This window comes from Coturnix japonica, chromosome 8 (assembly GCF_054131305.1).
Source record: "Coturnix japonica strain WE chromosome 8, WE-NBRP24, whole genome shotgun sequence".
In the NCBI taxonomy this organism is placed as follows: Eukaryota; Metazoa; Chordata; class Aves; order Galliformes; family Phasianidae; genus Coturnix; species Coturnix japonica.
This window is the reverse complement of record NC_140670.1, coordinates 27,254,094-27,261,040: the sequence shown is the minus strand read 5'-3', so window position 1 is coordinate 27,261,040 and position 6,947 is coordinate 27,254,094. Positions and strand designations below refer to the sequence as shown.

Genomic DNA, 6,947 nt, shown 5'->3' with positions numbered 1-6,947 from the left:
GCAGGAAGCTTCCCCACTCACAATCTGGCACACAAATTGCCTCAGGCATTGTAACTTCTCGCACATTGATGTCTACACAGACATCACACAGCCACATGGACCTAACCAGAGGTCCCTCACAAAGGTTCCTAGTGGAACTCTTGCAGTTCCTCAAATATCACCACTTGCTACAGTCCCATAGGGCATCAAAAGCAGATGTTAGGCTGAGGAAGATGCTCCAGCACACCATTGGCTGTGGGAACAGTTGTCATATTAGGCTCACTGGTGCTCAAGTGTCAGACATGATCAGAGAGCTGGCTGGTGAGCTATACTCTAATAGCCTCTTGAATACTACTTGAACCTGATCTTGTAAAAGAAAGCCTATTGACAAAATAAATAAATAACCCCCCAAAAACAACCACCTGTATATAACAGCCCTTGGTTGCTAACACATGAAGCACTGCTGAGATTTCCTTCTGAAGCAATCGTATATATGCATGTTTAGATAACATATGCTTTACCAATTCTGATAATGAGACAGCCTTGCACTTACTTGAAATGCAGCAGTAAGGTTATTAAAAATGCCACTTGGTATAGAATATTTTTCTGCTGAGGAACATAAAATTTGTGTAGTCAGAGGGGCTCTTTGGTGGATTACAGACCATCGACACTTGAAAATAAACTTTCAACACCCAGTGACATTAATTTCACTTGACTTCATGTCTTAAGGTCAAAAACATTAATCAGCACTTCTATCATTAGCTCAGTTTCCTTTTCTATTATGCTATTATGATCACTTACTATTAATGAGTCGTGAAGTTTTAATAAACTTTTGCTAGTGTGAAATTGCTAAACAGTAATTATGGCATAGCCTGTATGGATGGTTTGTTCCACAATGTTCATTTTGCTTAATGTTAGTTAAAAACATGTACAAAAAACAAAAACAACAGAAAATAATGAACTAGATACTGCGGAACAGCATTTTCACCACATTGATAGTCAATAAGACAACAAAGCAGATCATTCTTTGTGTCATTGCTGGAATTACTGCATTTCTTGAACTTGTGGTTTTCATTCTGCTTTATATGAAATGGCACCGACAAGGTCGCTTATTAAACAGGACGAAAGAAAATATCACATTATTTAAGAGCTCTAGCTTTAACCTCTGCTATATGTCCACCAGCCTGGCATTGAAGCTGAAGCAAGGAGGCTAGAAAGCAAAACGCAGACCCTCAGCTAGCACAGCAGAGAAATACAGCAAATCCCAGTGCCAAAAAATAACATCTGAGTACTAGCTTGTCTTTCCTGTAGCTTGTTGTTGTTCACAGGCACATCTGAACAACCAGTGCCAGATGCTCATTTGGAGCTTGGCTGAGGATTTTATTGATAAGTTGACTTTTTTAAGCACTTGTCAACCAGGAGCTGGACTAACAAAGGCTGACTGACTGGAAAGCAGCTCTGAATGCTGAATACATCAGGAGGGTATACTAAAGAAAACAAATGAGGTTGCAGCAATAACAGTTTCTCAGCTAACAGCCCCCATTTCTAGTATCCTGCTTTACTGTTATAAGGGAAATTTGTTGAAAAGGGTGTATCTGACAAAGCCACAACAAACATACTCCCTTTTGTACCCATGCCAAATCTCCTGGACCACCCAAATGGAGGAATAAAGTCAAGAGAGCCACACTGTCTTCACTTCAGTGAATTTCCACCCATCTCATGGGACTCCTTAAAACATCCTTCCCAGAGTTGCTACACTGGTATCAACACATACCAGTACTGTCCCTTTTCAATGGATCTCGTTGAAGTGGTGCTGAAAAACTGGAGACAGTTCTGATAGCTGCCATAAGCATTATTATTTCAAGATTTTGTGGAAAGCATGATTAATATGCAGTCTCATCCCAAAGCTGCTATGTACTGTCTTGGACACTGGTTGTAAGCACCTAACAAGGAACAGAAATTAACAAATAAATAGAAAGTCCTCCATCCAATAGACAAAGCTTTAGCAAGGCTGGATAAATATATATTAAACATAGACTAATCCAGAACAGATAAGTGTCACCTTTTTAGCTGAGAAGGTAAGTAAACATAGGAACAAGTTAAAAAGAATAGCTTTGTACTGTGTTCTACACCACTGAACACAAAACAGAGGTGTTTTCCCCCGCAGCCCCCAGAGAAAAGCTGTGTTTAAAGGAAAATTCAGGAACATCCTACAGCTTGCAGAGTGCCAGAGGAGCCTGTTGGTCTCAGATGGGTAAACTCATTTATCTAATGTAGCATTTTGAGTTGCCACTTTGAGACATCAGTCCAGTTTTTGTCCTAACTTTGAAGACTCTTTGTATTCTCAAATGCAAGAATGAGACGTTGTTCTGCTTGTTACTTCAGCCACAGAGCATTCGCATGCAATTGTGAATGTGTAGGACGGTTAGCATTGTGTGGCTGCTTGACTTCTTCACTGAAGACAGATAATAGCAGCATGGTTCCAACTAATGTTCTGTCCTACCACCCTAGAACTGATGATTCACAGCTGTATTTCAATTCAAATCTGGAGTTAATCTATCAGGAAATGAACAATACTATGGTTTTTGCTTTCTGTTATGAAAATGGCAAACACCCTAGCTCAGTAGAAAAGAATGTCTTGTGCAACTTAGTTGACTGGATGTAAAAATAAACTTACCAGTTTCTGTCTCCAATAGAGGCTGTGGCACTGTGAATAACATTTCAGCCCAAAGCTCACTGTCACACAACACTGCTGGGACAAGGTCATAGCTTCATGGGTAGCTGAGTGACCATCCATCTATACAGACATTAAGTATCACGCCCTTGGAGGGTTATAAAGCAATATTGTTCCATACTGGAGGAGCTGTATCACTCTCAGGCAGCGATAGGGACCCCAGTCTGTGTGACTTGTACTAATCTCAGGAAGATTATTAAAACATTAATTCACATCTCATCTTCATCTTCCTAGCTTGATTCTCACGATGTTCATTACTGGATTATATGCCATTATATCATCTAAGTTTTATAACTCTCTGAGGATACTTTGGGTCAAGAATGAGCCTGAGATTCCAGGGCACAAGAGAAATATAATTTTCATTTGAAGAAACAACAAAGTGTAGAAGAATTATGACCAGCAAAAGACATCATACCCAACTATCTACTGAAAGCAATTTTACTTTAATTGCACCTGAAATTGACAATTCCTTAATACACAGAAAGGCCAGTAATTGCTTTGTGGGGATTTGCAAGGAGTAACTGAACTGCGCCTTGGATACACGCACTGTGTAGGATTACCTAGGAAGCCCAGCCACACATAAAAGAACATCCAGTTAACTTAAAACAGGTGGCAATTCCTACAGTCAAATTTGTTATATAAAGATTAAGCACTCTTAAGTATGAGGGGGTGATTGGCTCTTTAGCACCTCTCCCTCAGCCATTAAAGAGGCCAAAACTTCTTAGTAAGCCTGTGTGACGGATCAGTGGCTGGCCGAGTGGGTGCAGTGACACCCAGGGTTGGGTCCAACCACACAATGACATTTTCAGCACTATCCAAAATTGAGTTTCCCCAGAAACTGCCCCTTAGTATCAAGGGACACAGGCTCAGTTCAGTTCTCAGCATTGGCAGTGGATGAGCAGTGGTTTAAAACACTAGAATTGGGCTTGGAAATATAAAGCTTTAAGGATGAGGGAGGTCTAGACATGCCTTTTAAAGTAGTAGCACAAACAGCTCTCTGAGGCTATGAGCAGATGATGGGATTGCTTTTCACCAGTATGTAAAAGAAGATCATAAATATGATAATCCTTTAATGGGAAGTAGTCACCAGCCATATGGTCACATCTAGCTAGGGGTTAGATCACTTGACCAAGCAAGTGATGCTAAAGCAAAGTCAGAGCTCATTTAAAAACTCATTCCTCACATTTGACAAGGGTTTATGTTGCCAGCTCCATTGTTTCCTCTCTGTAAGCCAGCTTCTGCCTACATTTTTGATGCCTACAAGACATCAGAGTATCTCTAAAATAAATGTATATGTGTTTTAAATGTGTGACTACAAGATTTTTAATATATAACCTTCCCTAAATTTGCTTAGAGAAGGAGCTGTGTACTTTAATCCCCTTCAGTTTTGAAACACATTCAGTCCATTAGAACAACACAAATACAAAGCAGAAAACAGTAACAGGCTACAAAGTCGATATATTTGCACAGCCAGGCCTATGAAAATATGATTTGTTTGCTGACTTGAAAAACTGAGAACAGCCCAAAGTTTCCAGAGTAAAATATGAGCAATTGAATAACTTTCATCTGTGATCAGGAAACACTGACCCTCTTACCAGGGAGTAGGAAGGTGCTCTTCTGTTACAGAAATGGAACAGTTAAAAACTCACCTTGGTATACAATGGGCATGGCTCAAAGTTGTTGCAGATAGTAAGCTGATAATTCATGCTGTTTGGAACGAGCCATTCAGCTCAAGTATTCACCAGTGATTCCTCCTGAAGGAAGCAGTGGGCCGAACAGGAACTTCATAAATAAGAAAATAAAATCATCATCTTCAGCTCGGATAAAATTGGTATCAAGCACACAAACATAAGTATACACATTGCAGTCACTCACAATCAGTATGGCTACAAGACAATCTCAGAGAGCCTATAGGAAGTGACAAACCAGAAAGAATGAGAACCTCTGTTCCTTTCCCCTTGCACATACTTCACACAGGTTTCAGCTTTGCAGATACTTTTGCTATAAACAGCAGAAGATGTTTCAAACACCTATACAACACTATTATATGATGGAAAGAACAGCAATAATTATGAAACAGCACAATCCCAGGCTACAGCAAGTGAGAACAAGTCCAAATGCAGCAGTCAAGAAAACAGAAACAAAGGAAGAAAAACTACTAACCTTTAGAAGGCCTCCAATAAACAAGGATCTCCTGAAAGATACCCTCATCTTTCCCCCTGCCAACCCTTAAATGAGGTCTGGGAAGGGGTGGATCCTGGCACCACCCCTTCTTGTCACTCAAGTACATTGCATGCACCTGAGCTCCCCTGGGTTGGCCTTGCCTTCCCACCAGGTGCTCAATCATTGCTTCAAGCTGTGACAGCATTTCTGCCTCAACCTAGAAAGAAAAGCAAAGCAGAGTGTTTTGTTCTATTTGAAATAAGAAGCGATAAAATCCATTGGACTAAAGTCTTAAGCAGCAATTTAAAGGTCAAGCCATTTTATATCGTGATGTTTCTTAGAGTTATCATTTTCTGCTCCTGCCACAATTTAACATTTTAATGCATTAGCCATTGGTAAGTGGCACAAGTGCAGGAAGAAAAGGGGCAAAGTATGTAAAACTTATGGGTCACTCTATATCCTTCCTGTTTCTACAATCAGAAGAAGCATAAACAGTATTATACTGTAATACTCTTCCAGCATCCAACCAGTCTCACATTAAGGCAGTTCTTTAGCTAGCCGTTGCTTACTTCCAGCTGGTAACCCTCAGTGAATTCCTTAATTAAAGGTTTCAAAATTCACAGAATCTACTTAGAACTTCCACTGAAATTGGGGAGAGCACATATACCACTGTTAATCAGAGGTGTAAGTGTGGTGCAATTTATAGCAAGATTATGACCACCGTCTTCCTGTGTTCTCCTGGGAGCAATAAGTTGGAGGCATTTGAAGACTACTGACGACTTCCTTCTCAATTCGTTCTATTTCCTTTTGCATGACTACATAGAAGAAATGGACTGCCTGCAGTGAATTGTGTCTCTGAAAGATTCCCTGAGTGGCTACATCCTATAGAAGATGCAGTTAAAGCATATTCTAAAACGATAGTTTGGACAAAGAGCATAGCTATTGTTGGTGTATACTGTAACCACTTTAGGAAAATTATCTGGTAGCATATAACTCATGTTACATGACAGCATTTTGCAAAAGAAAAGCCAAAAGATTAACTCACTAAAAAACATTACCATTGTTTGCATCTCAGAGGGTTTGCAGGCATTCTGGGTTGTGACCCAGTGAATGCTGATGAATAGGCACTACTCCTTCTTCCAAGCTTTTTACACCACAGACCAGACTACTCCTACTCTTTAAGTACAGTAGATGAAACCTGACTCTGTCTATCTCAATAATCATTTGAAGATCTCTGTGAACTCACATGTCTTTTGTCAATACCACCTCTGATGCCATTACAGCTCTAAGATATCCCACTGTGTTTATCAGTGCAGTTCAGCTCTGTGTAGAGCAGAAATATGCTGGCTAGATGGAGTCTGTGCTGGGTGCTCTGCAACTTACAAGTATAGTACCACAAACCAGTCATACCTCATGCAAATACTCCACCTACTTGTACAAACATCCTCCTAGTGACTCCCAGAGGCCTGAGATACAGTAACACTTTGCCTCAGTGTCTATCTCCTTCCCTTCACGAAGGAATAGCCTTGGTTCAAATGACCCCAAAGTAAGCAAGGGAGGGCACAAAATTTCCTAGTGGAGTTCATCTTGATTTCTGTAAAGCAGAGGTGTGGCAGTGTGCCCACACTATCACATCATTCACTGAAAACAACATATTGCATTTCTGGGAAATTCTTAATATAGTGGGAGTCTGTCCTTTTGTTCATAGGTCATGAATTCACTGTCCCACTCCTCTGCAATACAGAGAGTTGTTAGAACAATTTCCCTTCTGTTCATTTAATGAAACCACTCATCAGGAATATTTAATTAAAAATCCATCCTTTGAACTCTTAATTCAGGAAAAGAAAAGAATTCCAAGTAGTTTAGCTCTCTCAGGAAATGAGATGAAAGGAGTACAGGCGCGTTATGGAAATGCATTGATTGATAGAGGACTTGTGGGACAAATGATGTCGGCAACCCGAAGAGAGAAGAATCAGGGAGAAAATTCCACAGTGAAGATGATTTTGGCTCAGTTTTGAGCCACCTCAGAATCATAGAATCATGGAATCATAGAATCATTAAGGTTGGAAAA

The 6,947-nt window shown here is 40.1% G+C and overlaps 1 long non-coding RNA gene across 1 annotated transcript; it reads right to left on the bottom strand.

The window, feature by feature from the left end:
- Window positions 1–1,238: 1,238 nt before the first annotated feature.
- LOC107316188 (uncharacterized) lies at window positions 1,239–5,082 on the bottom strand. Its single transcript, XR_001556216.3, has 3 exons — window positions 4,877–5,082; window positions 4,363–4,495; window positions 1,239–1,922 (listed from the first exon to the last, which is right to left on the bottom strand). It is a non-coding gene; the product is annotated as an uncharacterized LOC107316188 (long non-coding RNA).
- Between the last annotated feature and the right edge of the window lie 1,865 nt (window positions 5,083–6,947).